At 45.3% G+C, this 27,645-nt stretch overlaps 1 protein-coding gene across 4 annotated transcripts in view; it reads right to left on the bottom strand.

Annotated features, from left to right (window-relative positions):
• Positions 1–7,510, bottom strand: part of KLHL8 (kelch like family member 8) — a 306,138-nt gene extending 298,628 nt beyond the window's left edge. For 2 of the 4 annotated variants that reach the window (XM_085636539.1, XM_085636538.1), the window contains exon 1: positions 7,348–7,509. The gene's annotated coding sequence lies outside the window, so the exon portion shown is untranslated. Of the gene's footprint in view, positions 1–7,347 lie in introns of all 4 variants that reach the window. The other 2 variants (XM_085636536.1, XM_085636537.1) reach the window with 2 other exon arrangements.
• Positions 7,511–27,645: the final 20,135 nt, after the last annotated feature.

The following is a 27,645-nucleotide window of genomic DNA, read 5'->3' as shown; positions in this document are numbered from 1 at the left end:
TGCACAAACTAGTCAAAAAGTAGCACCTTTTTTTTAAATGTTTTGTGGAGATTGGTCAAACAGTAACAAAGTTATTAGCATCACAAAAAAAACGCTTTTCCTATGGAACAGCACACTTAACTATGACTATCTACCATTGTGTTTTAATGCCCGTGTTCTAAAGGCCGTTTCCCTTCCTATTGGAGCAGGGTCATTGTTGATTTGCATATGGCTGGGTCAAAACTGAGGTGGCATGGTGGACAAAATAACAATGGACTTGGACACAGCCGCAAGCAATTACCAGTGGCTGAGATAAACTCCAGCATTCCCACCCATCACTTTTTGTGTACTTCAGTGCTACCTACACCTTAAGTACGGAGGGTATGTCGAGACGTGGGTCCCTTGCTCACTCTGCCACTGGAACCAAGCTACACCCAACTGAATAGCCCCAATCAGGGCGAAAAAGGTCTTGGGTTGCTTGTGTTCTAGTTCAGGGGGACCTAGTTTGGACTTTACAGTTCCTATTGAAGCAAGATTAAGATGGATTTAAATATGGCTGGGTCCAAATTAACAACAGACTGGAATGCGGCCCGAGTAATTACCAATGGCAGAGTTTAATTCAAGCATTTCATCCCTTCACTTTGTTGTATACTTCAGCAAAGACTTACTAAGCGATCAGATAAAGACAGTCTGTCCCTATATGGAACAAGCAATAAGCGTAGGGAGAAGAACAAGAAAGAATGTGTGTGTGTGTGTTCCTCCCAGTGCAAAGCTATCACAGAGCCTGTGCAAACATGAGAATGGAAGGGCTATCTCAAGACTAACCTATGTACACTCCTTAAGCTGGTAGGTACTGAAATACTCGGAAGGCATAAAAAATATTCTTGAGAAATGGGTTGGCAAATAACCATGCAGTCATTAGTACTGCTCAGATAATCAAAAAAAGGACAATGTACAAGTTCATATCCAAAATAAAAGAGGCTTATAAATAGAACGCCTCTAAAACGACAAGAGTATACTTGTGACGAAAAAACATATGTAATTGGGACACATTTACTTTCCATGGCATGGCATAAAAATATTTATGCCCTAGAATAGAAAATAAATGTGGCCCAAAAATATTTTATTTATGTATTGTGCTATTTTAATTACTTAATTGCTGTATACAGGTGATGAACTCTGCTGCTGTTTTTGTTTAAGGGTCAATGCCCGAGTAAACTACGGTGTTGAATACGTTATTTTGGGGGTAAAACACAGACACACATTTATTACTATAATGTAAAGGTCAAATTCTAATTTTTTACTATTGTACAGCAAAATTAAAAGAGAGAACATTGTTTACTGTATCACAGACTGCATATTACAATGACTTCACATGGAAAAACAAGTCTCCTAATAATCAGAGGTCTCTTAGATGCGTTTTTTCTGGCCAGCACAAATGTAACACGTCGTGGTTTAGGGTAAATACCCTTTTAAAAATAAATACAGATGAAGAAATTGCTGTGGCATAAACCATATTCAGATTTGTGGAGTATAATATGATATTACCATTGCTGAGGGAGGAGAGGGGCACCACACTAGAGGCTTCGCCTCTTATGAATCATGGCCCCTCTCCACACTTAACATTGGCAATAGAAAGCATAACAGTCCTGTTAAAAAAAATGCTGCTAAAATAATTTAAATCAAGGCAAGAATCAGAAGAAGATGTGGATTTTATTACAGGACTGGAGTCTCATATTATGCTATCTTTTATTGCTATTTATTCAAAGCAACCAGGCAAGAGAAAAAAACGATATTACCCAGGAAACCTGGTAAGTACTACAAACAATGACATAATAGCACAACCAATGGGACATCAAATAACCCAATAATTACCCATGTATGGGATTCTGCTATTGCAATGCTTTGAACAAGCATAATAGGAGCCTTCGGTCTTGTGATAAAATTATCGAGTTACCCAACGTCCCATTGGTTGTGCTATTATGATGTCACTGTTTGTATTTCTTTTAATGGGTGATGTAGTTTTTTCCTCTTGCTTGGCTGTTGTGAATAACCAGCAAGAAAAGATAGCATAATACTCAGCTCAGAGTCTTTAATAAAATTCAGTCTTTCTGACACCCAGGCTAGGAATATCTCAATTTCAGCTAATGAGCTCAAAGTTTACGCTCCAGGATGACACAATTTATTTCAAGACAAAATATCACATATGGCCGGGTACCTACTGCTACCCGCCTGCTGTCTTAATTTTTGACACAGACTTTTAGTTTTGTATACAGTCAGTACCTACTACGCAGAACCTAACAAGCCACTACATCCCACACTAATCGCCGCTATATACTCACTCCATGGTGCAGTAAAATGTATACTGTGGTACATCCCTTTTAGCAGTTAATTCATGCATCACTGATATAAACATCTAAACACAGACTTCACCCGAAACCTCACTATACAAAAAGATTCTGTTAACTGCTGCAGCTTATATTTTCTGGCGTTGACCGACAGCAAGAAATGTGGCCATGGCTTTCAGCTGTTTAACACAAACAAAACAGTCGTACAAAACATGCAGCTCACCCGCTTGCAAGCCCCGCTCCTTCCTGGTCGCATATAATTGTGTATTTGTGGGTTGCGAATCCTTGTAATTATGTGACATTTCAGTTAAATTTCGCAAAATGCAAAAACAGAATTCAAATGCTGTATTTTAGCACAGAATGAGTACTTGCAGCCAAAAAAAGGCAAGCACTGCAAACTGCAACCCTTCGTGTTGTGATTCTTCACATTTGTTCTTTTGCGTTGGTTTTGCCGTGAATGTCGCGTAATTATGCGGCATGGTGTAACAAAAGTATTTTGGGAAGAGAGTCATTTCGGGAATTTCATGTAACAAGTGTAACGTGAAATTACTGAAATTATACCAGATAACACCCACGTACTGGAAATTTTACCTGGGCCTTACACAACACCTTTCACTGACAAGATTCCAAACTTTTCTCTTCACTACCCGTCATTTACAAGGATTAGTAAATGGCACACAATCATTATGAGAGACCACAAAAACAAACTTTTATCATTAATAATACATGAAACAAAGAGGTGTACCCAAATTCCTGTGGTGATCATGATCATGCTTGCAGAAGAGGCCTTGACCAACTGACTAAGTATTGACCCATATTAGCAAATAAACTGCAACAAACTATTTTTAGATTTTACTGCCTTTCGTGCATGTACTTTCAATTGACATCCTAACAGGGTTTCATCCAGGAAACACGGTTACGTAATCTTAACTAATCCCAGTGATGGTCCCTCAAAAAACAACAAACAAATTATCTGGCGCAATCAACTTGGTTTTGTGTACACGTGACTGAGGTAAAGGCCGGTCCCAGATGCTAGGATTTTCTGTATTTAGTAAACTCTAATCGGTCTGCTGCAAAATCTAGAGAATATTTTTCTTAAAATAGACAAACGCTGACGGTATCTAGGCATTACAGGAAATATATTTAACGACGACTAGTTACTTTTAGCCAATTAGCAGCGATGTCTAACTTTTTACGAATGGATACAGCATTAAAGCATCTTGGACTCAATCACAATTCTGCAACAGTATTTTGACAAGAGTATCCACAGCTTTTTAATGAGACCAAGATAAAATGTGTTGCAATAACACAATCTGGAGCCAAACACGGCTTTAATTAACGTGGCTCCCTCTTTCTCCAATAAAAATGGTTAGTCTGAACGATGCGATTTTTAGTCAAAGTGTTAATTTGATGTCCCAACAACAGCCTAGAATACTGTGTTACCCCAAATGTATTTTTCCACAAAGGGAAATCGTAGGGGAAGCTAGTTAGGTCTCTTTTGGGGGCCCATAATCAATGCAGTTCAGTTCATTCAGAGCAGGCTATTTGGCGGCTATAAGAGTCATGCTTCATAGTACTGACCCAATAAGGCAGGGGTTGCTAACTTAGCTCCAGAAAGGCTTCCCTGCAACAGGTTTTCTAGATTTAGACACAACAAATGTAAATACATTTAATCTAAATAAGACTAGTTTAAATAAATATTCAGTGGGTAACCAGAAAGATTTGCAGATGTGCTTTCTGTCCTACACTCAACACCCCTGCGATGCAACATATTTTCTAGATTTAGACATGACAAATGTATATATATTTAATCTAAATAAAATAGTTTAAATATTCAGTGGGTAACCAGAAAGATTTGCATATGTGGCTTTCTGTCCTACACTCGACACCCCTGCGATAAGGTATCCACCTAAATTTTCCCTAACTACCAAACAGATGACAATGGAGAACTAAGTAGCATCCCACAGGTTGGTATCCATGAAGAGCTAACCTGTCCTTTATAAACAAGAACCACCAATTGACTATCTGTTTGGATGCTTTAGTCACCTTCCTCAATCGATATAGTATCGATTGGGTTGTCCACATTATCAAACGGTAAAGACAGATCGAACATTACCACCAGAACAGCGCCACCCTTGGCCAAACCGGCTATCAGAATATTTCAACAAGCAGAAATGGCTTGTTACAGGCGAGTGCCTTTCAAAGAACACTTGCAAAAACAACAGTTGATGTACAGAATGCAGAACAATTTCATAAATTCACCCCAGTACAGAGATCTGGGCCTAAATCCATCATTCTTTTGCTCACCATGTCACCCCAGTTTAGACCTGGCCATATGCAAATCAGTCTTGACCCTGTGCCTCATGGGAACAGTCCAGTCCGACCTGCCAAGCCAGGTCCTCCCTGGACTGGAAACAAGCATCCCAGGACCGGTTTCGGGGTTTCACCCCTTTTCAGCCAGGATAGCTTGATTCCAGTGGCATGGAGAGCACGGGACCCACGTCTGGGCATACCCTTACCACTCGGGGTGACAAATGCAAAAACAACAGTTGATGGACAGAATGCAGAACTATGTCATACATTCACCCCAGTACAGAGATCTGGGCCTGAGACCTGGCTTGGCAGTTCGGGCTGGACTGTTCCCATGAGGCACAGGGTCAAGACTGATTTGCATATGGCCAGGTCTAAACTGGGGTGACATGGTGAGCAAAAGAATGATGGATTTAACCCAGATCTCTTGACTGGGGGTGAATGTTTTGATTTGTTCAGCATTCCGTCCATCAATTGTGTGTCTTTTGCTTTCAAAGAACACGAAGCACATTTTTTCATTTATGTTGTAGTCAACAAAGATATATGGAAAATGCAGTATTTCTTGGCAAAAAGGGACCAAGGCAATGATGCTCCGCATAAGTTTACATTATAGATTGCCATTAAGGATACACATGTGCACAAGAAGCAAACTGCACAAAAATATACCGGAAGCAGTAGCATATTTTTAAGAGGACTATGATGTTATAGAACCCTTTCCACCTACCTTTTCATCACTGAAAATATCTCAACTTTTTTTTGCAGTTTTAAATAGGGCGAACTTGACCCGAAGGTATCAGAGCGCTCAACATGAGAACCAGTTGCATTACAGACGAGTGCCTTCCAAACGGCGCTTTGCACATTTTTCCGATTTCTCTGAGATCGAGAAAATGAAGGTCACTTGATAAGAGACAACCTATGTCGTACTTATGTACACTTGGTAATCATTGTTTTAGTTAGCAATATAAAACGGAGAAAGGCCGGCTTCTTAGATTTACTGATGACAATAAAATGTGGGTCCACCCTAGCTGGGTAAGTGTAGCAAATACATACATAACAACGCAAAGAAGTGCAACAATGTAGAAGGACTGCAACGTTTAATAAAAAGTAATACAACTGTTCAGTGAGGTTAACCCTGAGTAACCGGTCTGTCAAACGTTAGACTCCCAGCATACCGACTAAACATTTCATCCTTCTGAGGGAGATTAAAATCGGATCACCTCCACATAGATAACAGCATGGCATCTAAAGGCTAATTATGGTTTGGTTGAGGATTGGGGACGGAGGCGATTGGGGACGGAGGCATGTGGGGCGGTCTGCTTTAGTATCAAATGCTATCTAGCCGCTGCTTGTATGATAAACAGTATATTGAAGCAGGGCCGGCTTTAGCGCTGGTGGCGCCCTGTGTGACAATGTTTGTTGGCGCCCCCCCCCCACGACCATCTTCACTACGGATTCCTTCACTACCACCCTTTAACAGTGCCTCTCGTGTCTCCATAACCACTCACTGGCTTAGATGCATTTATTTAGGTTTATAGCGCCCCTCATACCAGTATAGGGTGTCAGAGCACGTTAAATCACACACACAAACACATTACACAGAGATAATTAATCACACGTGTGTAATTCAGTGTATAGGAATGTTACACAACACAGAGGAATACTAGGTGTAGGAGTCACAGGTCATTCATACCGGTAGACAGTATAGTTTAAGAGTGCTTGGTGTGGAGAAGCACAAACTCAGAATTTAAAACATAACACCATAGTTGGGGGTTACATTTAAGAACAAGAATTGTTTTTTTTTTTTACAGAAATGAGCCTATTTTGCAAGTTTAGAATAATGAAAGGCTGGGGGGAGAGGCATAACGCTATTATAATATTATACCTTGCAGTTTGCATGCAGCTCTTTGATGTCAGTTATTAGCTCACTGTTCTAGATTAGGATTTTAACTGATACACTGCAAGGAACAAAAGCACTGACCTCTTTAGATCATATGCACACTGTGATCTACACGGTACACGTATTTAGCATCAGGTATATTAACCCACTGCGCTACTTTTTGGTTGAGTCACAACTTTCAATAAATAAAACTCCGAACCTACTCCAGGAAGAACGTTAATCACCGGAGTTATCTAAACATTTCTATTGTATGAAAACTGCTAGCCTGGACGCACGGAACGGGGTAGCAGGTGCTTTTAAAACAATAACATCATTGTAAACATGGCGCCCCCAGAAGTCAGCACCCGGTGCAATGGCACCGGTCGCACCGCCCTAGAGCCGGCCCTGTATTGAAGTGCAAAAACATGAAACATTACGGAAACCAAGTACCCGTTAGACAACTGCTTTAACACCCCAAACCGCCTGTCAAATGCCACCACGCGAGGGCGAGCAAATTCGTAAGGAGCAGAATTTAACCAGTGTACAAACGCGGATTTAGGGAAAGCACAGGTTAAATCCTTAATGGGTCCATTCAGCTGTTCATCTCCCCGAGGTCGATTAAATGAACAGCCAACAAATAATACATATTAACACGGCAAATAGTCTGCAGTACTGTGACAGCAAGCCCTTGGCTGCTTTCACTCTATGTGTTTTTATTTTATTATTGGTAGTAAGTGGAAGACCCGCCTCCTCGCTCCAAGGTGCTGAAGATGCAGACACTTACATTACAGCATTGGCACCAACATACTCCGATCAAGGAATTGTATCGCTCACCTTCCTTCAGTTCCGATGGCTGCTCTGGGCTCCCCCGGAGCTCCCTGCTCAGAGCTGTCTGCCAGCAGCAGCCTCTAGCCCCGCGATGCACAGGCGTAGCTCTGTGACGGGGCAGAGGAGGGGCAAAGGGGCGAAAATGGGATGGCAGTGGCACGGGAGTGAAACAGCCGGAGAAGACATAGAAAAGAAACCGAGCATGCTGCAATTAGACCGTAATTTGTGTACAAAATGTCGGCCATCTTGGAATATGTACGCGCCTTGTCCTGTACTGAAATTAGATGATGGTGTTGTATGATATTGGGTATCCTGTTGGGGAAAAACCCGAACTTTATCCCGGTGCTCGCCCTATCTTAGGTGCTCTTTCGTATGGTGTTTGGTTCTAAATATGTTTATTAGCATTTTTAAGTGCATGAAAGTAACACAAACGTGGATACATGCAGGCTTTGAGAGAACATGGGAGCACAGCAATCACGAAATCACAACAATGAGAATATCGGGAATGTCAAGGGTTAGGATGTGAGTCATATTTAGTCAGTGGGTGGGGACTAAATATTTGGGAGGGAGTTATTGTTCTTTAAACAGTTAGGAGTGGTCTATCACTGGAGGGCGTGAGGTCTGCAGTTGGCTCCTGGGTACCCAACATTGAATACATAACTGGAAACAAAACACTAAAATGAAGTAAGGAAGTAGATAGAAGTGGAGCGGGGGATGGAGGGGTCATGTGAGTTGATGGTAAACTGCTACAGCCAGGGTTGCAAATAGAATCTGTGGCGACATTGCCCCTCTGCTATTGGTACATTTTAAATGGAATGCTATCATTTCAGGAAGAGATGGCCCCAGAGGCAGCCAAAACAGCAAGGTTGCTTTGTGTCCTACTGATGCACAGTCTCTCATTAAATGAGAGAACGTACTATTAATGGTAAGGACTCAGGCTAAAGAAAGAAAGTGAACACACATTTCGTTGTAACCTCTTTGAACTTGGTTAAATAGCAAACACATTTAATTAAACTGGATATAGTTTTTATTAACAACCTTCTTGAGGTCTGTTGAAATTCCTATAACAAGCTATATATATATATATTCTAGGACAAGTGACCTAACATGTATGAATCTAATAACTTTTTAATGGAAAGGTTGCTGATTTTGCTGTTTTGTTATCAATGTGAATGGAGAGTGTCACTAAGGGTAGCTCTTGCTTTTGCACTGACACCCTCAAATTGGTTTCTGTATTCCGTCCTCACTCCCTGGGAATGGCCCTTGAATGGCCTCAAGAAGGCTTTGGACAGCCGGAGAAAGTAATCCCTGCACCATGCTGGATAAACTTCGAGCACAAACTAGATAGGACAGCTGGTGATGGGCAGGTCAAGGATGGGGACAGGTAGTGACACCCAAATTGTGCCTCCCTCTTAAAATTTAAAGTGACAGAATTATTTTCCAGAACGTTCCATTTTGTCCTTTCTAGAGCTGCGGACAATTCCCATCCGGCTTAGAAGTTTGGGTCTCAGGAGGACACAGTAACGTAATGAGGTTACTGCATTCTTCATGAAAGATAAAATCTTTCCAGCAGATAAACTAGACTAAATGCTGAGACTGCACAAGGCACCCTGGCCCATGCGGCAGATGGACTCAGTGATGTTCCTGTGGTTAGCAGACATAAGGGATGATGATTCTACGCAAAGGAGTACAGGGCTTTTGCTTCACACACACAAAACTTTGCATTCAAACTTTTCTGCTTCAATCTCAACCGCAATTCAGATCCATTATTAAAGCGTACACAGTTTTTGTTTCCCTATAAAAGGTTTACAAACACCCGATTTTCACAATTTGTAAAGCTTTCCGGGTTTCCTAGTTTACCTTCACTGGTGCAAAGATTTTCTATATACAGCAAGATAATTTTACTGCAGTATTTTTCAACATAAGTGTACATATTGCTAAGCATTTCAATACACAATAGCTGTGTGAAGGAGTCAAAAACTGTTTCCTGCGAAGCATTACTTATGCAGAAGCACTTTTCGGCATTAAAAAGGATATAAATAATATAGGTTGTGGCAAAGTAAAAAACCTTGTCAAGTTTTCCAAAGACTTAGTGAGCATTGCAAAAAAAATGCCTTATGGACATGGTTTGCCAGCAGGGGGCGGGAGGGAGAGAGAGAGAGAGAAAAGGAAAGGAAGAGGGGGAGAGAGAGAGCAAGAGAGGGGGAGAGAGAGAGCGAGAGAGAGAAAGAGAGAGCGGGAGTAACAGAGAGAAAGAGATAGAGAGAAAGCGAGAGGAGAGAGAGAGAGTGAGAGAGAGAGCGAGAGAGAGGGAGAGCCCGGGAGTGCTACGTGCGTGCGCACGCAGTCTGCTCATTTTCAAGCACTGCACTCGTGCTTGTGGCATGCCCCTGCTCGCTCCCGCAAGGTGGATGCCGCCACAAGCACGAGTGTGTGCTTGAAAATGACCAGAGCGACGGCTAAATGTCCTGCTATGCAGTGCATGCGCACTGCGTTGGCGAGACCTAAAATTAGCACCTCTGTTCCTAATGAGAAAGCTAGAGTGTGGAGAGGTTATCCAATATAGGGGGCATATGTAAGGTGTAAGTGAACAGGACTGTTTCATGTTGCCCTCACACATCCCAAAGGGATGTCATGCTTCATCATAGGGCTGTTGCTCCTCGGGACGGCCCTGCTATGCCCAATGGGTCCCCAGGAGGGCACTTAGGCGGACATCTTTTAATGGTATGCCATATGATGAGTGCAAGCTAGAGTCTAGGTGGGTGTTTTTTCATGTGTGATACATACATGCCAATAGACCCGATTCAGGCAGGAGACTACCGATTTTTCAAGCCAAAAATGGCTTTATTTTAGCTGTTTCCCGCCTGAAATTGCATTTTCTACAATAGAAGTCAATGGGGAATTTTCATTCTCCCGATTTTTTATTTTAAATCTCCCACTTTCCTGTCCTAAAATGTTGGCATGTATGGTGTGATAATGTGAGTTAAAAATTATCAGGGAGGCCACTAACTACTTTTAATAACCAGACCGCCCTGTCAGATTAAAAACCTTTCTAGGTAGATGCTACCAGTAGGGACATAAAGTCCCTTGGTAGGCTAGATGTGAGTTGCCTCATTGGGGTACAACTCTAGTTGGTCAACATGTTTCGTGCTGCTTGTGGTCAGGAGGATCTGTGGCGCTTCTTGAGGACAGGAATCGTTTAATGACTCTTCCTACCCCACAAATATAAAACAAGCATTGGCATAGCCAATAGGTTTCGCCTTTGGGACGTTATAAGTGTTTAGCTATGCAACATTTGATGTTGTTGCACCAAGGATATTGTGCTGGATAACTAAACACTTATAAGGTCCCAAAGGAGAGACATATTGGCTATGCCAATGCTTGTTTTTTTACGAGAACGCAACAAATTCAGTCTTTTTTCAACTGGGGAAGGGTGAGGTACGCGGTGGAGTTGTGCCGCCCCCTGTCACAGAGCTGCCGAAGATCAACGAATTGATGGTCAGGTCACAGGACGCAAGAGCTTCAACTTGTCGAAGTGAAATAGTTAAAAAAAAGGTGCCGGGTACATCGCTCGGTGTGTGGTGGTTTAAGATTCACTCCGATACCAGCAAAATAGTCAAAGAAGAAATGGACTACACAAACAAATGTACATATAAGTACAGGGTCAATACATAAAACACAGCTTTATTTTTGTCTCTATCAGTTTATCTATCTATTATGTTGAATGTTTGCAAATAGATAGATGGTGACACCGTAGTGTAGAGCTATAGCAGCACAATAAAATATTGCATGAGAGAAATGGGACAGGTGCGTGGACAGCGAAAAGGCAGATAAAGCGATATCGGACTCATATGCAGAAATATTGGGTTACACTACAATGCAGATAAACGGACTGTCACACAGATCAAAGGACGTTAGACAAGCAGATACACGTGTAGACAGGTAAACAATTCACTGGAAAGACAGACAAGTATACATGGTAGACAAACATAACTGGGTAGAGGAACGGATAGACCCACGGACAGTTGGATAGACGGGCAAGGAAACAATTAGACGGATAACATAGTAAACAGTCAGACAAGTAAACACCCATACAGATAAACATGCACACGGTGAGATACCCTGCAGATAAACAGACACTTGAGAGGAGATAGAAAAACAACAAACAAATAAATGACAGACAGGTACATGAAAAGACCGGTAGTTAAAAGACGGAACAAACCAACAGGCAGGATAAACAACAGGAAAATAAAGTGATATACACAAAAGGAGCAGACAGACAGAAAAAAGAAATAGGCAAATGTCAGTCAGAAAAACACACATCAGTGAGACGGTAACAGATAAAATGGGTAGACAGGAAGCAGAATTGATGGACAGATTGACAGATACATGTATAGAAAGAGCCTTCCGTTCCCTCCAGGGGCTGCTGAGGGGTGCAGGGTCACGTGTCTTGGAACTTACAGCTCAGGGCACAGTGCTGCCGCACACGGGGCAATCCGGTCTCTTTAACAAGTCTGGGTAACTGGTTATCTCCGCACTAGAGAGGTGGAGAAAACTGAAAACAGTCTCAGTCCAGGAAGGAGATCTATCCGGCAATAATTATCCCGGTGTGGAGGGAGTTCATCAGCCATAACGTCACTGAACACATCGGCATATTCTCGGTAACAAAGAGGTAGCATTACGTCTTTTTCTGCAGCTGTTGCAATGTGATGGCGCAAAGCTAAAGCCTTAGAGGGGATTAATGGCATACTGATACAATGGTCTGGCAATAGTTGGACTGTATATGTAGTACCTTCATGGTCCATTCTACGGTAGGCTCATGTTTATGCAACCATGGGAGGCCTAGAATGACTCCATACTGTGGTGCCTGGATGACGTTAAACAATAACCACTCATGATGTTGTTCGTTGTAGATTAGCTCGTATTCTGGAGTGTTGTAGCAGATAGGCCCTGATTCCAACTCCTTACCATCCACCGCATACACCACTTCCGGGGCTCCTTTGAGGGTGAGGATCACGCTCTAATCTATGTGCTTCCTGTTCATCCATGAAACACCTGGTTGCTCCTGAATCCACCATCGCCCGGAGTCTTTTTTGGTCTTGGTTAATCGTGATGGTCATCGTGATGAAGAAGTGTTCCGACTGTTTGGGGGATTCCTGATTTACAGAAGGGATCATACTACAGCTTGATTGTCTCCCTTTTTTCTCCTTCAAGCTCTGGGGTTTTCCGCCACCTTGTTGGCAACAATAGTGGCTACTTCCCCCACTCGAGAACGGCCTGGTTTTGGTTTAATCGGACAGTCTCTTAAATAATGACCTTTCTTTCCACAGTATAGACACAGTCCTTGTTTGCGTCTATAGTCTCTTTCACTGAGGGTTAAAGATGCTCTAACGGATCCGATCTCCATACGTTCGGGTTTCGTAGTCCCATGTTCCGAAGGTCACGCGCGATCATACTGGGGAGTAAAACTGTCCTTCTGTTTGAGGTCCCCTTTTCTTTCCCTCAGCCGATGGTCTAATCGCATAGTCAGTTCAATGAGCGCTGTACATGTCTGAGGTTGAGGGTCCACTTGCGCTATGACGTCTTTCAACTCGCCTTTAAGGCCTCAGTAGAAAAGGGCGGTGTGTTTGGAATTAGGCCAGTCCGTCGCAGCCACAAACCTATGAAAATTATACCCTATCAAATCAGTGCTACCCTGTTTTAACTCTAATAATTCCCTGTCTGCCGAGAAGGTTTCAGCCCGACGGTCAAAGGTCTTCTCAAATTCTACTCTGAATGCATCCCAATCATAAAGTAACGGGTCATCCCTTCTAACGAGGGGTACTGCCCATTGTGCGGCCTCGCCTGCCAAGTAAGATATTAAAAAGGCAACACAAGCCTGATTGGCTGCAAACATTTTGGGTTTACATGTGAAATGGAGCAATACTTGGGTCATAAAAATCTGCACCTTATTTATGTCCCCATAAAACCGTTCAGGAGGGGCTAGCGGGATTTGTGAAGGCATTTCTACTACCACAGGAGGGGGTGCAAAGTGCGAAGGCCCTCCCACATCAAACGGGTTTCTCTATATTTGGTCCACCTTTGCTTGTAGTGCAGCGGTCTCAGCAAGCTTGGTTTTTACCAAAGCCAAAGCTGCAATAACGTCCTCTAGGGCGGCCATCTTTGATACCAGCACAATCAGGAGGATAGGCAATTCGTGGGCTGATTGTTCAGTCAGATTCCCTCTTTCCTGGAATCCTCAGGGTTGTGCTGATGCTCAATAGGGTCCACCTCTCGACTGCCCCAAGTACGGAATGTATACACATGGACTAGTGAGATAGTCAAGCGAGGGAAGGAAAGGATAGGAACAGCCGGGAGGGAGATCTGCGAATGACACAAAGAAAAACACAGTAAATACGCTGTCCTGTGAAATGGTAACGCCAACTATGTTTACCCCGCTAAACAACACAAAGAAGACATTTTAACCGCACTACCTGTAAAGGAAAAAAGGTGTAGCAGGATCAGGAGAGAGAAGAGGGTGTTTTGCAATTTCCATCATGATTTTAATAAAAGAAAAAATATGCAATAAGACCTGTGTGTATCAACAGAACCCGCTGACTCACGTGAGAACATAAGAGACCTTTCTCACCTACCCCACTAAGATTTGTGTAGTCTGGTATGCAAGGCCAATATCCCTTTGGACACCTCCTAGTAGTCTCTCCTACAAATAAATAAATAGAAATACCATGTATAAACCTGTAGCTATGTACAATAACACTCTTGCACTAATACCACTGGAGTACTGAAATCATAATTGTGAGAAGTTGGCCTGGCATATGCTGTTCCTAGTTATAGGGACACCTTGCACCAGTCCAATTCGACTCCTATTGATGGTAGGTTTAAGACAACCTTTAAAGAAAGCTATCCTAGTGGTAGCTGTGGAGAGCAGCCTTCAGGCTAAGTCTTGAAGGAGTGTTAAGCTTATTGTTTTACCATAATAACCTCTTGAATAACCAAATGAAAGAGTAGCCCACACAGGTATATATATAAAATATATGTATTTATTCTAGACAGAATCCCACAGTCACTTTATGTGGCTAGTGGCAAAGTTACACTTCAAACAAGCATTTCTAAACACAATAAATAGCACAGAAATCAATGGGCCCCAGGGGGGGACCAAACCATATACTAAAATAGTGGTATAAGAACCACGACAATTCTACAGGCAATGCCTAGGGCATTCAGGATCGCTGGCCCCTTAAGAATCCACCCACAGTTAAGAGGAAGGGGACCCACGGGAGGCGTGTGCAGTGCGAGAAGTTGCTGTCGGGATCGCAATGTTAGCCTATGGAGAATGTCGCGGTTGAATAATTAAGGTTTAAGGACACTTCTAACAACAGTACAAAGTTAAGGCTTGAGACTTAAGGCTTTGGAGAGCCCACCACCACGGAAGTACCGAAGTACCACTGTTACCTGCCCCAGGGAAGCCGGGTGCATAGGTCGATTCTGGTGTCGGGTCGCGGGCTGATTTTCTATGGAAAAGGAGTCCAAACTGCTGCTAGCTGGAAGTGTCGCTGAAGTCGTGAAGATTGAAGTTGAAGAAAAGACAAAGATGAACCTGAAAGCAGAGGGGACAGAGTCTGGGTCACAGCACAGTGACCAGGGAGCTCACAGGAAGGAGCTCGTGGATGTCGGGTGCTTCAGGTGTGGAGGGTACAGCTGGGCTCTGCAGTCACGGGCTCCGGGAGGCTTCAAGGAAGGCCAGCTTCTGGAGGGCGACTGTCCCACGTCGGCTGAGGGTCGCTGCGGTGTTAGTGTCCCGATTGGATCCACTAAGCATTGGCAACCGCAACCCACGCAAGATGAACAAAGCAGCTGCTGGTGCAGACCCACGTGGTCTGTGAGTGCTCTCCTTTGCAGGGAGCGTAGAGCAGGCCTGGAGCAACCAGGGGAACTCTTAGGAAAGAAGATTGTCCTCCGTCAGGGCCCACAAGTCGAGAGACAAGGGACCGCGGAAGGCAGCAAAATGGAGTGCGTAAAAGGGCTCCCACGGGCCACCGGAGCGGGCCAGGGAGCTGAGGGTCGGCACAAATGCTGCTTGAAGGTTGGCTCAAGAATGGGCCAAAGCACAACTTCCCCACTGGTCGGGGTCGTGTGCTGGACAAGAGGTGGCCGGTGTCTCGGGGTATGCGGGGATCTCGACACCCACGTGGTCCAGGGTGCTCAGACTTGCTGGGCACGCTCACAGGACGCTGGGATGCACTGGAGACCCACCTCGAGGTTGCTGGAAGGCGTCGAAGGTCGTGAGAGCAACGAAGTTCCAACCGGGTATCTTGTAGTCTTTTAGGTGCCTGCCAAGCAGGGGGATAACTCCTTTATCCCAAGGGAGATTTCTTCAGTCAGCTGGGCAGCAGCTCGTCGAAGGTCAGTTCTGTGAAGTCCTGTACTAATCTAAGGCTCTAGGGCAAAGTTATTCCCATATATCCCCAAGATTAGGGGATGGTCCAAAAGAGAGCCTACCAATCAGAGTAGAGGCGGGAAAGGGTGGCTACACCCACTCCCCTTTGTGTGTTTCCCGCCTGGGCGAGGGGCAGGATGCCCCTGAACCGGTTCCAGGCGGTGTATGCAGAATTTGGGCTCTGCAGCTGCCTACGTGCAACTCTGAAAGGACATTTGGTGCACCCACCCTGTTCCAATCCACATATCCTGTCTGGGGAGGTGCTGGCACCTCCCTGCCACAGGAGCCCTATTGTCCAGATGGCGAGGCTGGGGTTTTCCCCAGCAACAGCCAGCCAGAGTCGTGTAGGTGGCGAACAGTAGCCATTTTGTGGTACATGTGCACTTTTAAATTGGTTTCCAAATTCTACCGCTTTTCCCATATCACCCTCCTAGCAAGGGGGAATCGTGCCCCCATGCCCATGGCTGGACTGGGGGTATGATTCCTTCATGTTTGACACCAAACACGATATGGTTCTGCGTAGCCACTCCAAAGTTACAGCGATGACGCAATAACTTATAATGCGGTTAAGAGTATATGGTATGGCTACACTACAAACAACCCAGTAACATTTTACGAAGGTTGCAGAGAGGTCCTACTCACGTAGGGGTCCCCCCTCACACATACCTCAGCACCCAGCCCTGTAGGATTACCAGGGCCTGCCATAGGGGTGACCTATGAGAGTATATGTGTTGTATGGTATGGGACATAGGGTACCTACATCCCTGTAAGGGGTGCTAGCACCACCTTACCCAGGCTACAGTAGTGGCCTGGTGGTGTCAGTTTGGGTGGCTGTCCCAGGGTGGCACAACAAGTGCTGCAGCCCTGGTAGGCCTACTGGGGGCCCCATGCCCTGGGTACCTAGGGTACCATCTACAAGGGACTGGTAGGGCATGCCCAGCATCCAATTATGTTTGTACCTAGAGTACTCACAACAGTTTTATGGAGAAAGCAGATAGGCTGGGGTCCTGGATAGCAGGATCCCAGCCAGACTAGTCAAAAACCACTTAAATACCAGGCAAAAAGTTGGGGGCAACCATTAGTCAGATTCCACTCTCCTACATAACCCCCCCCCCAAACGAAAGGAGATAAGGCTAACCTTGTCCAGATAAGCCTTTATTTCCTGAGTGGCCATATAAGGAAGAACCTGTACTAACATGGTTGCTCCCTGTGTCATGGTCCACTTGGGAAATCCTACCCCAAGGGGTTCTAGAGTTTCTCCAAAGTCTAGGGAAATTACCTGTATTGGTTTTTGGGTCAGAGGTGGGCTGGTGGGGTGTCTGAGTCTGGAAGTGAGACCCTACTTGGGTTGGTCTCAACCTCCTCAGATCACTGGCCACTATGGAAGCCTTTCTGCCCATGACTGTGTCATATCTGGCCCTAAGGGTCAACCTCTGGCTGCCTACAGCTGGGGGTTGGATCCCTTTGGCTGGAATAGTGGAGGGCACTGGAAGGTTTGGGGCAGCTAGGCCCCAGGTTTCCCTGTGCTCAACAACATCCATTTGAGGGGTGCCTATACCTAGGGGTAAGGGGGATCCCTCAGTTTGTAGAGGAATATTCACCTGGCTGAAACTACTCTGCTGGGTGTCCCTAATCTGTTGATGAGGGGGTTCCTCTGGGCAGGGGCCCAATAAGGGTCCACTGACCTCCCTGACCTCTGCAGCCCTGGGCTGACTGAGGCAGGGTAGAGAGGGGCCGGATACCTGCTCCAGACTGGGTACCACCTTGGAAGGATCCCCTGCCATCAGAGAGGTGGGCAGGTCAGGCCTGTCCACTTCTGGGGCAGTTACTTCACAAGGGGCAGGGTCAGTTCCCTGAGAAACTTGACCCTTACCTGTAGTCTGGTGGGGGGAGGACTGTTCCTCTTCCCCTATGCTCTCTGTTTGGGTAGAGTGATCCATAGTTTCAGGCTTCACTCTTTCTATTTTCCCCTGGGGTGGAGGTGAGGCCCTCAGGGTCTCATCCACTTTCTCAGGGATCCCTACCATTTTCAAATGGGCCTTGTGGTCAACCTCAGCCCAGGCTGAGATTTCTAGATCATTCCCCAGTAGACAATCTACAGGCAAGTTTGGGGACACTGCCACTCTCTTGGGGCCAGTGACCCCTCCCCAGCTGAGATTTATCACTGCCATGGGATGATCTGTCCTGATTCCATCTATGTTGGTCACCTGGTAGCTAAACCCAGGTAAAAGCTGATCTAGGGGCACTAGCCTCTTGGTCACCATGGTGACACTGGCCCCTGTGTCCTTATAGGCCACAGCCTTCTGACCATTGATTATTGGTTCTTGTCTGTACCTGCCCAGAATACTGGGGCTCATGGTAAAGTTGGCAAACCCCATGCCACCATCACAGACCATAGTTGCTAATGCAGGGGACCTGGCTAGGCCAGAGTCCACTGGTGTCCCCAAAGAGAACCCAACTAAGTTTTTGGGTGCACTCCCACCACCTGGGGGATTACTACTAGTAGTAACAGGAGGTGTTGGAGCAGGTTTTGGAGGAACATTCTCTTTATTGCCATTCTTTGGACAGCTGGAGTCAGTTTTCCAGTGGCCAGGTTTCTTACACACATGGCAATATGGTTTCTTGTTATTAGAGGAAGTATTTTGAGACCCACCCCCAGCACTGGGTTGTTGGGGCCCTTCAGAGGACTTTTCTTGTTTATCATCCCCACCTTTCTCTTTGGGCTTAGTGGAATCCTTCTTCTGGTCACCAACTTGGTTCTTAGGCCTAATCCTGGTTCTGACCCATTTGTCTGCCTTCTTTCCCAATTCTTGGGGAGAGGTCAGATCAGAGTCCACCAGGTGCTGGTGTAAAAGTTGGTTCTGACAATTATTAAGAATCTGCTCCCTCATAATGAGATTATACAATCCTTGATAATCATTAACTTTACTGCCATTTAACCAACCTTCCAGTGCCTTGGTTGCACAATCCACAAAGTCTACCCAATCTTGATTCTGTGCTTTCTGGGTGTCTCTGAACTTAAGTCTGTATTGATCAGTGGTTAAGCCAAACCCATCTATTAAAGCAGCTTTCAAGATATAATAATCATCAGCATCCTCTTCTCTTACAGAGAGGAGCTTGTCTCTACCTTTATCTGAAAAGGAGAGCCACAGGATTGCTGCCCACTGCTCTACAGGGACCCTCTGTACTCTACAGGCCCTTTCAAGAGCAGATATCCATTTGTGGATATCATCCCCATTCTGATAGGGGGGCACAATCTTGTGGAGGTTCCTATTGTCAGGGACTCTCTCTCTAACTCTAGGGGTTTCATTACTGCCACCAGGGATCTCTAGACCCCACTTTCTTGAAGCTTTCTGAAGCTCCAGGGTTTCCCTGTCTAATGCTAACTGTTCTCTTTTAAGCTCAAGCTTAGCCTGCTCAAATTTGATCAGTCTGCATTTCCTCTCATGAGAGGTTTTTCTTCTCTGAGAAGAGGCAGAGGACCCTTTGGATCCCTTAGAATGGTTGGATCCCACTGAGGGGGATCTGTTCCTTCTTGGACCCACCACTCCCCTTTTAAGGGTGGAGGGAGTGCCTCTTGGGCCATCACCTCCATGCTGTGAGTGGTCTGTTTCTTCCAGGTCAGGATTTTCATCCTCTTCCTGTTCCTCTTCAGATTCCACTCTGGGAGTGTCCTCTTCTGAGGGGTGCCCACCCACTCTGTCCGTCCCTCTGGATCCTATGGACTCCATAAAGTCTGCTATGAGCAGGATCTCCTTGAGACGTTTTGTGTTGGCACCTCTTTCTGTCTTCAGTCCCCTAAGGGTGCACATTTCCCTGAGCTCTGCAAAGGTGAAATTATCATACTTATCTACTGGGACCCTCTGGGGTCCTTCCATAGCCTTAGTGCCACTTGAAGACATGTTTAGTGTAGTGATGTATCTACCTACACTAAGTGTGGCCTACTGAACCCTCTCTTGAGTTGTAGTCAAGGTGTGCTAGACCCTTTTACATACAACTCCAAGTTCAGTAGAACTTATTGTATTCTAGCTTGAATTTATATGTACCTTTGGTACCTTGTGGCTTTCACTTTAGAAATTCAATGTGTTATCTGGTAAAACAATGGCAAGCTTGAATCCAACCGCTGCACACCAATGTGAGAAGTTGGCCTGGCATATGCTGTTCCTAGTTATAGGGACACCTTGCACCAGTCCAATTCGACTCCTATTGATGGTAGGTTTAAGACAACCTTTAAAGAAAGCTATCCTAGTGGTAGCTGTGGAGAGCAGCCTTCAGGCTAAGTCTTGAAGGAGTGTTAAGCTTATTGTTTTACCATAATAACCTCTTGAATAACCAAATGAAAGAGTAGCCCACACAGGTATATATATAAAATATATGTATTTATTCTAGACAGAATCCCACAGTCACTTTATGTGGCTAGTGGCAAAGTTACACTTCAAACAAGCATTTCTAAACACAATAAATAGCACAGAAATCAATGGGCCCCAGGGGGGGACCAAACCATATACTAAAATAGTGGTATAAGAACCACGACAATTCTACAGGCAATGCCTAGGGCATTCAGGATCGCTGGCCCCTTAAGAATCCACCCACAGTTAAGAGGAAGGGGACCCACGGGAGGCGTGTGCAGTGCGAGAAGTTGCTGTCGGGATCGCAATGTTAGCCTATGGAGAATGTCGCGGTTGAATAATTAAGGTTTAAGGACACTTCTAACAACAGTACAAAGTTAAGGCTTGAGACTTAAGGCTTTGGAGAGCCCACCACCACGGAAGTACCGAAGTACCACTGTTACCTGCCCCAGGGAAGCCGGGTGCATAGGTCGATTCTGGTGTCGGGTCGCGGGCTGATTTTCTATGGAAAAGGAGTCCAAACTGCTGCTAGCTGGAAGTGTCGCTGAAGTCGTGAAGATTGAAGTTGAAGAAAAGACAAAGATGAACCTGAAAGCAGAGGGGACAGAGTCTGGGTCACAGCACAGTGACCAGGGAGCTCACAGGAAGGAGCTCGTGGATGTCGGGTGCTTCAGGTGTGGAGGGTACAGCTGGGCTCTGCAGTCACGGGCTCCGGGAGGCTTCAAGGAAGGCCAGCTTCTGGAGGGCGAATGTCCCACGTCGGCTGAGGGTCGCTGCGGTGTTAGTGTCCCGATTGGATCCACTAAGCATTGGCAACCGCAACCCACGCAAGATGAACAAAGCAGCTGCTGGTGCAGACCCACGTGGTCTGTGAGTGCTCTCCTTTGCAGGGAGCGTAGAGCAGGCCTGGAGCAACCAGGGGAACTCTTAGGAAAGAAGATTGTCCTCCGTCAGGGCCCACAAGTCGAGAGACAAGGGACCGCGGAAGGCAGCAAAATGGAGTGCGTAAAAGGGCTCCCACGGGCCACCGGAGCGGGCCAGGGAGCTGAGGGTCGACACAAATGCTGCTTGAAGGTTGGCTCAAGAATGGGCCAAAGCACAACTTCCCCACTGGTCGGGGTCGTGTGCTGGACAAGAGGTGGCCGGTGTCTCGGGGTATGCGGGGATCTCGACACCCACGTGGTCCAGGGTGCTCAGACTTGCTGGGCACGCTCACAGGACGCTGGGATGCACTGGAGACCCACCTCGAGGTTGCTGGAAGGCGTCGAAGGTCGTGAGAGCAACGAAGTTCCAACCGGGTATCTTGTAGTCTTTTAGGTGCCTGCCAAGCAGGGGGATAACTCCTTTATCCCAAGGGAGATTTCTTCAGTCAGCTGGGCAGCAGCTCGTCGAAGGTCAGTTCTGTGAAGTCCTGTACGAATCTAAGGCTCTAGGGCAAAGTTATTCCCATATATCCCCAAGATTAGGGGATGGTCCAAAAGAGAGCCTACCAATCAGAGTAGAGGCGGGAAAGGGTGGCTACACCCACTCCCCTTTGTGTGTTTCCCGCCTGGGCGAGGGGCAGGATGCCCCTGAACCGGTTCCAGGCGGTGTATGCAGAATTGGGGCTCTGCAGCTGCCTACGTGCAACTCTGAAAGGACATTTGGTGCACCCACCCTGTTCCAATCCACATATCCTGTCTGGGGAGGTGCTGGCACCTCCCTGCCACAGGAGCCCTATTGTCCAGATGGCGAGGCTGGGGTTTTCCCCAGCAACAGCCAGCCAGAGTCGTGTAGGTGGCGAACAGTAGCCATTTTGTGGTACATGTGCACTTTTAAATTGGTTTCCAAATTCTACCGCTTTTCCCATATCACCCTCCTAGCAAGGGGGAATCGTGCCCCCATGCCCATGGCTGGACTGGGGGTATGATTCCTTCATGTTTGACACCAAACACGATATGGTTCTGCGTAGCCACTCCAAAGTTACAGCGATGACGCAATAACTTATAATGCGGTTAAGAGTATATGGTATGGCTACACTACAAACAACCCAGTAACATTTTACGAAGGTTGCAGAGAGGTCCTACTCACGTAGGGGTCCCCCCTCACACATACCTCAGCACCCAGCCCTGTAGGATTACCAGGGCCTGCCATAGGGGTGACCTATGAGAGTATATGTGTTGTATGGTATGGGACATAGGGTACCTACATCCCTGTAAGGGGTGCTAGCACCACCTTACCCAGGCTACAGTAGTGGCCTGGTGGTGTCAGTTTGGGTGGCTGTCCCAGGGTGGCACAACAAGTGCTGCAGCCCTGGTAGGCCTACTGGGGGCCCCATGCCCTGGGTACCTAGGGTACCATCTACAAGGGACTGGTAGGGCATGCCCAGCATCCAATTATGTTTGTACCTAGAGTACTCACAACAGTTTTATGGAGAAAGCAGATAGGCTGGGGTCCTGGATAGCAGGATCCCAGCCAGACTAGTCAAAAACCACTTAAATACCAGGCAAAAAGTTGGGGGCAACCATTAGTCAGATTCCACTCTCCTACAATAATGCAGTCCATCCGTAACTAGATCTGAGCATTTTAAAACTGCTCTCATATTCTCACAGTATAATGTCAAAGGCAAGCTGAACACCACCGTCTCCTGGCTCCTCAAAAGTCAAAGGAACGGTCATACCCACCAGAACAAGAGCATGTACAGTACATATCCTTTTGTCCTCTTGTGACCGAGTTATAATGCTGCAAAACACAATGCGATTCCCGCTCTCGGCAGATACTAGAACGCGCGCTGGTAACAGATCAAAGTTAGTTACGAGTTCCCAGGGGGAAGGGGTCTTCCTGTGGTAAATATTTCGTTACCGGTACTATTTTTTATGCGGTAAAGTCTATTAAGAACAACTCAGTAAAATGAGAGGCAGAATCCGTGGTATTAGAGGTTTTAAAAAGGCTTTATTCCTATACAAAGGAATACAATTCGAATTGTAGGCATTCTATTCCATCACCACGAAAGTTCAGGAAGGAAGGGGCATATATTATTGACAGGTAATCATTTTTATAGAAAAGGCATTACAGTGAAACAGATGTAGTAGGCGTAACAACTGATAAAACAAAATAAAATATGCATGCGTAACTAGAATAGGCGTAACTAGAAAACGTCATTATACATGATGTCACAAGTGGGTGGATCCATAAGGGAATCCTGCAATGTCAGCAGAAATATTTGGCAGAGATGCGCGCGCAGCCGCATGACGTGTGATTGACGTGCAACTAGAGGGTGAAGGGGACTTGACATTTAGCTCTACATGTGGAGACAGAAGTCTGGGGTTATGTCAACCTAATCCCAAATCATATCTAATATCCTATGTTTGAAGAACTGTGTTATCCAAAAAGAGAGGTCTCTTAGGATAGAATCTTATTCTATACTGACTATACTGACTGTTAGTGCGTGTACAAGCGTCTAAGTGTCTACACTAGATGCGAGGGGGTAGGAATATTCCATGGTAACAGGGCTATGAATTACTTGTATGAGGACAGCGAGGCCTGGCCCTTTGCACGGTAGCTGGAGGAATGTTTACCTAAACAGCTAGACAGGAATGCATCGGATGAGGGGCGGAGGAGATAATCTTGAAGGTGAAATACAGTTTTTGGCAGGCGACGGGCTGGATCAGGCACCGTTAGCCGCGCAGGGAGTAAGACAAAGTTCATGGTCACAGATGCAGGCTCAGACTGGAGCTTTCAGAGGCAGAAGGCAGGAAAAGGCTTGATGACAGAATTCGGGCCTACTCGCCTGAATCTGTAAAATGTGGAAAGTGAACCACATAAAGTCGGTGGCCTTTCATACTTAGGAAAGGAATATCTGACCCATTCATGGTGGATCTGAAAGAGGACATGTTGACGGTGGACGCACATATATTTGCGTCTTCAAAACTGGAGCAGGAGGGAACATAAATGTACTTATATCATGTACATGGAGCCGTTGGGGTCTACGATAGGGGACATAACTGATCACAAAATTCATATTTCCTCATTCCCTCCTTGTCCCCTACGGACCCTCAGGAGATATCGATCTTCATCAATCCATCGATCTGTTCATATAGCATCATTTGTTCTTCTTTCTTCTTCCGGGATCTCAAACGAAAACTTGGATGTGGGATACACGAGGTGGCACACAGACCACAAATCGCTGGCCCACATTGTAGACATAAGCAGCAACTGAATAGTATGAGAAAGCCAATACCTAGGAAGGAGAGCATTCTCCATCCCCAGGCTGACAACACGCCCCAGAACCAACCGGACCAAGTCCAGGTGCCTGGACTCTGGTGTATCTGGCTTACAATCTTATGAAGGCGGGTTATGGCTTTATATACAGACGGCGAATTTTCTGGTATGAAAATGCAACAACTTGATCCGATGACCCTACAAGCTCCGCCCCTATCGGCCAGGATGACGTCAAGGACAAGACGATTTTGAAGCACAACAATCCGCATAGCAGACTGCTCTTCTGTTAAATTGCCTAAGGCGGAAATAGTTTCGTTCACTACTGCTTCAAGGGTTCTGGTTAGTCTACGTATCAGCTTACTATTAGTGACTGTACCTATATAGGGAAAGAAACCTTTATTGAAATCTGTGTATTTTTCCCATGCTGTTTCAGTGTAATCGACAATTGGGAGATCTCTCTGCTGTCTATTGTGTACTAAATGGGTATTTCTGTGATAATCAGGAGGGGCTAGGAAAACAGGTGGTAGAAGGAATGCTATGTAACAGGTACCATCCCAATCTAAAGGTAGACGTATATATGCGGTCTGGCCACATATAAAGTAGGAATGACGGGAAGCTCTAAATGTAGACTTGCCTTGATCACTGAATTTTATTACAGTGGTGCATTTACTATGGCCCATGTGTATGGAACCATTCTTTCTTATACATAATTCCCCTTTTACTGGGAATACTGACATGGCGGGCAAGATTGGTGGAGCTTCAGATTCAACGTTCAGGATCATGAGGTTAAGTGTAAAATTACCTAATCCATATACTTCATTTTCTAGATCAGTTCCTGTTCTTTTGGGAAGTCCCTCCTTGTTAGGGTAGCAGACTTTAAGCAAAACTAAGTTCAGGTTTCCCCATACCCAGTTGTCTTGATAAACTGCGGAATTTGAATCTAGGGAATTAATCAAACTAAACCATGCTCCACAGGAGCCATTGTGTGTGAACGGATAGGGAAAGAGGGGCAAAACTCCCTTATAGTTCTGATAGGGAGGGAGTCGGCCACATATCCAACAATTTGTGGCATTGCTGGTTTGATGGGAATGATGTAGCATACTAATGAAAGTGTTATTGCGCAGCGCAAATCTATAAGACAATTCATGTGGAGGTAATTCACTAAAAGAATGTTCTGCAGTTATATTATAAGCACGCTTAGGAATAGGGTAATACATGTGCAATAGGATGCTGACAATGATGATCAGAAGACTTAGAAAAAACAAAATTAATAATGTTACTGTGCAGTGACTACGAAATGATTTACAATACGCATGCTTCTTGAGCAGCATTTGATGATTTCTTTCTCTATTCCGGTCTAGAGGATACATGTCAGAGACAAATTCAACCGATTCACCTTGGAGAGGACTTAAACAATCAAATTGTCTGACTTACTAGACCTCAATTTTAGTTTATAAAGTTCTGGTTTTGTTAATTCAGCCAAGGGAAGGTTTGAGTCTGTCTGTGAGGGAATACAGGGTTGAGTATCTACACTGGATGGTAGTCCATAAAATTTCTTGATATGACTCGAGTGCAACCACCCTTTCCTTCCCTCGATTTTCACAGCTGTCCTTGTGGTGAGTAGAACCAACTTCGGTGACTTCCACCTAGGATCCAGTTGGGTCTTCCGGTCAAAATTCCTGACCAGCACCAGGTCCCCAGGAACCACGTCATGGGGTTTCACCTCAGTATTGTCGGGAAAAGCTGCGGATACCTGTGAACGACAAGATTGTAGTGCAGACATCAAGGAAGCCAGGTAATCTGTCAGCATATTACAGTCAACATCAGTGATTTTACGAGGTATAGGCGTCCCCCACATATTTGGTGGTCTACCGAAGATCACCTCATACGGGGATAGCCCTGTTCGAGAATGTGCTACCATTCTCATGTAAAAGAGCGCAACTGGTAAGGCTACTATCCAATCAACTCCTTTTTCTCTACATATTTTGGACAATCTAATTTTCAGAGTTTGATTATGACGTTCCACGAGACCTGCCGCCTCGGGATGTCGGACACAGTGGAATTTCCATTGGTAGCCTAATAGAAGGGAAACGTGTTTCATTAGTTCGGATGAGAACGGCTGACCGTTATCTGAGTAGACAACACGTGGTAAACCATACCGTGGGAAGAATTCTCGAACTAACTGTTTGGCAGTAGTCGGGGCAGTGTAATCTGAAACCGGGTATGCTTCTGTCCAACGGGAAAGAGCACAGACAACTACGAGAACATATTTGAATCCTCGACATCGTTCCATCTGGATATAATCCATCTGGAGGACTTCAAAAGCATGATCGGGAGTTTGGAATCCACCCTGTTCTACGGGGATGCTTTTACCTGGATTAAACTGACAACATATCATACAGGTACGAACTTTTTGTTTCGCTGCGGCTCGCAAGTGTTTGTTGAACCAAATGTGTTGAATGCTGTCTAGCATAGCTTTTTCTCCTAGGTGCGCTGGACTATGTATAGTGTTAATGATGACTTGGACCATTGAGTCGGGAAGAAACCATATAGATTTTTCCTTCGTCATCCATCCTTGATCTGTTTGGATCCCTCCTAATTCAATCCATTTCTTTATTTCTTCTGGTGTAGCATGTGTCTGTATGTCAATTACATCAAGGGCGGGATCCTTAACTGTCATGCAATGTGTTGGTGTCAGGACTATTGTCTTTGTCATGTCAGTTGTGTGAGTCTGATTCTGAGCAGTCTGTTTAGCTGTTCTGTCAGCTAGGTCATTACCCTGAGAAATGATATCGGTAACTTTTGTGTGGGCTTTGCATTTCATAATCGATATTGCAGTAGGTAAATGAATGGCGTCTAATAGGGCTTGAATGAGGGGTCCGTGTTGGATGTGGGCACCGTGAGAAGTCAAATAACCTCTCTCTCGCCACAGTACGCCGAAGTCATGGACGACTCCGAATGCATAACGTGAATCTGTGTATATGTTGACTTTTTTATTTGTGGCTTGAATACAGGCTTGTGTCAGAGCGATGAGCTCTGCTGCTTGAGCTGACAAAGTGTTAATACAATTTGTTTCAATGACTTCAGTGTCTGTTGTGACTGCGTAAGCGGCCACTAACTCTCCTGTACTTGTTCTCATACATGACCCATCTACATATAATGTCAAGTCTGGATCTGACAAAGGGATGTCTGTCAAGTCTTGTCTGGGTTTCGTCGTGATAGTAATGACTTCGACACAATCATGTGCCAATGGATCTGTTCCGCCTACTGGTAACAGTGTGGCAGGATTTAACGTATTACAACGTCTGATTTCTATAT

Source organism: Triturus cristatus, chromosome 2_1, assembly GCF_964204655.1.
Source record: "Triturus cristatus chromosome 2_1, aTriCri1.1, whole genome shotgun sequence".
Lineage (NCBI taxonomy): Eukaryota > Metazoa > Chordata > Amphibia > Caudata > Salamandridae > Triturus > Triturus cristatus.
Note: the sequence above shows the minus strand (reverse complement) of the source record. Positions and strands in the feature narration are given on the sequence as shown.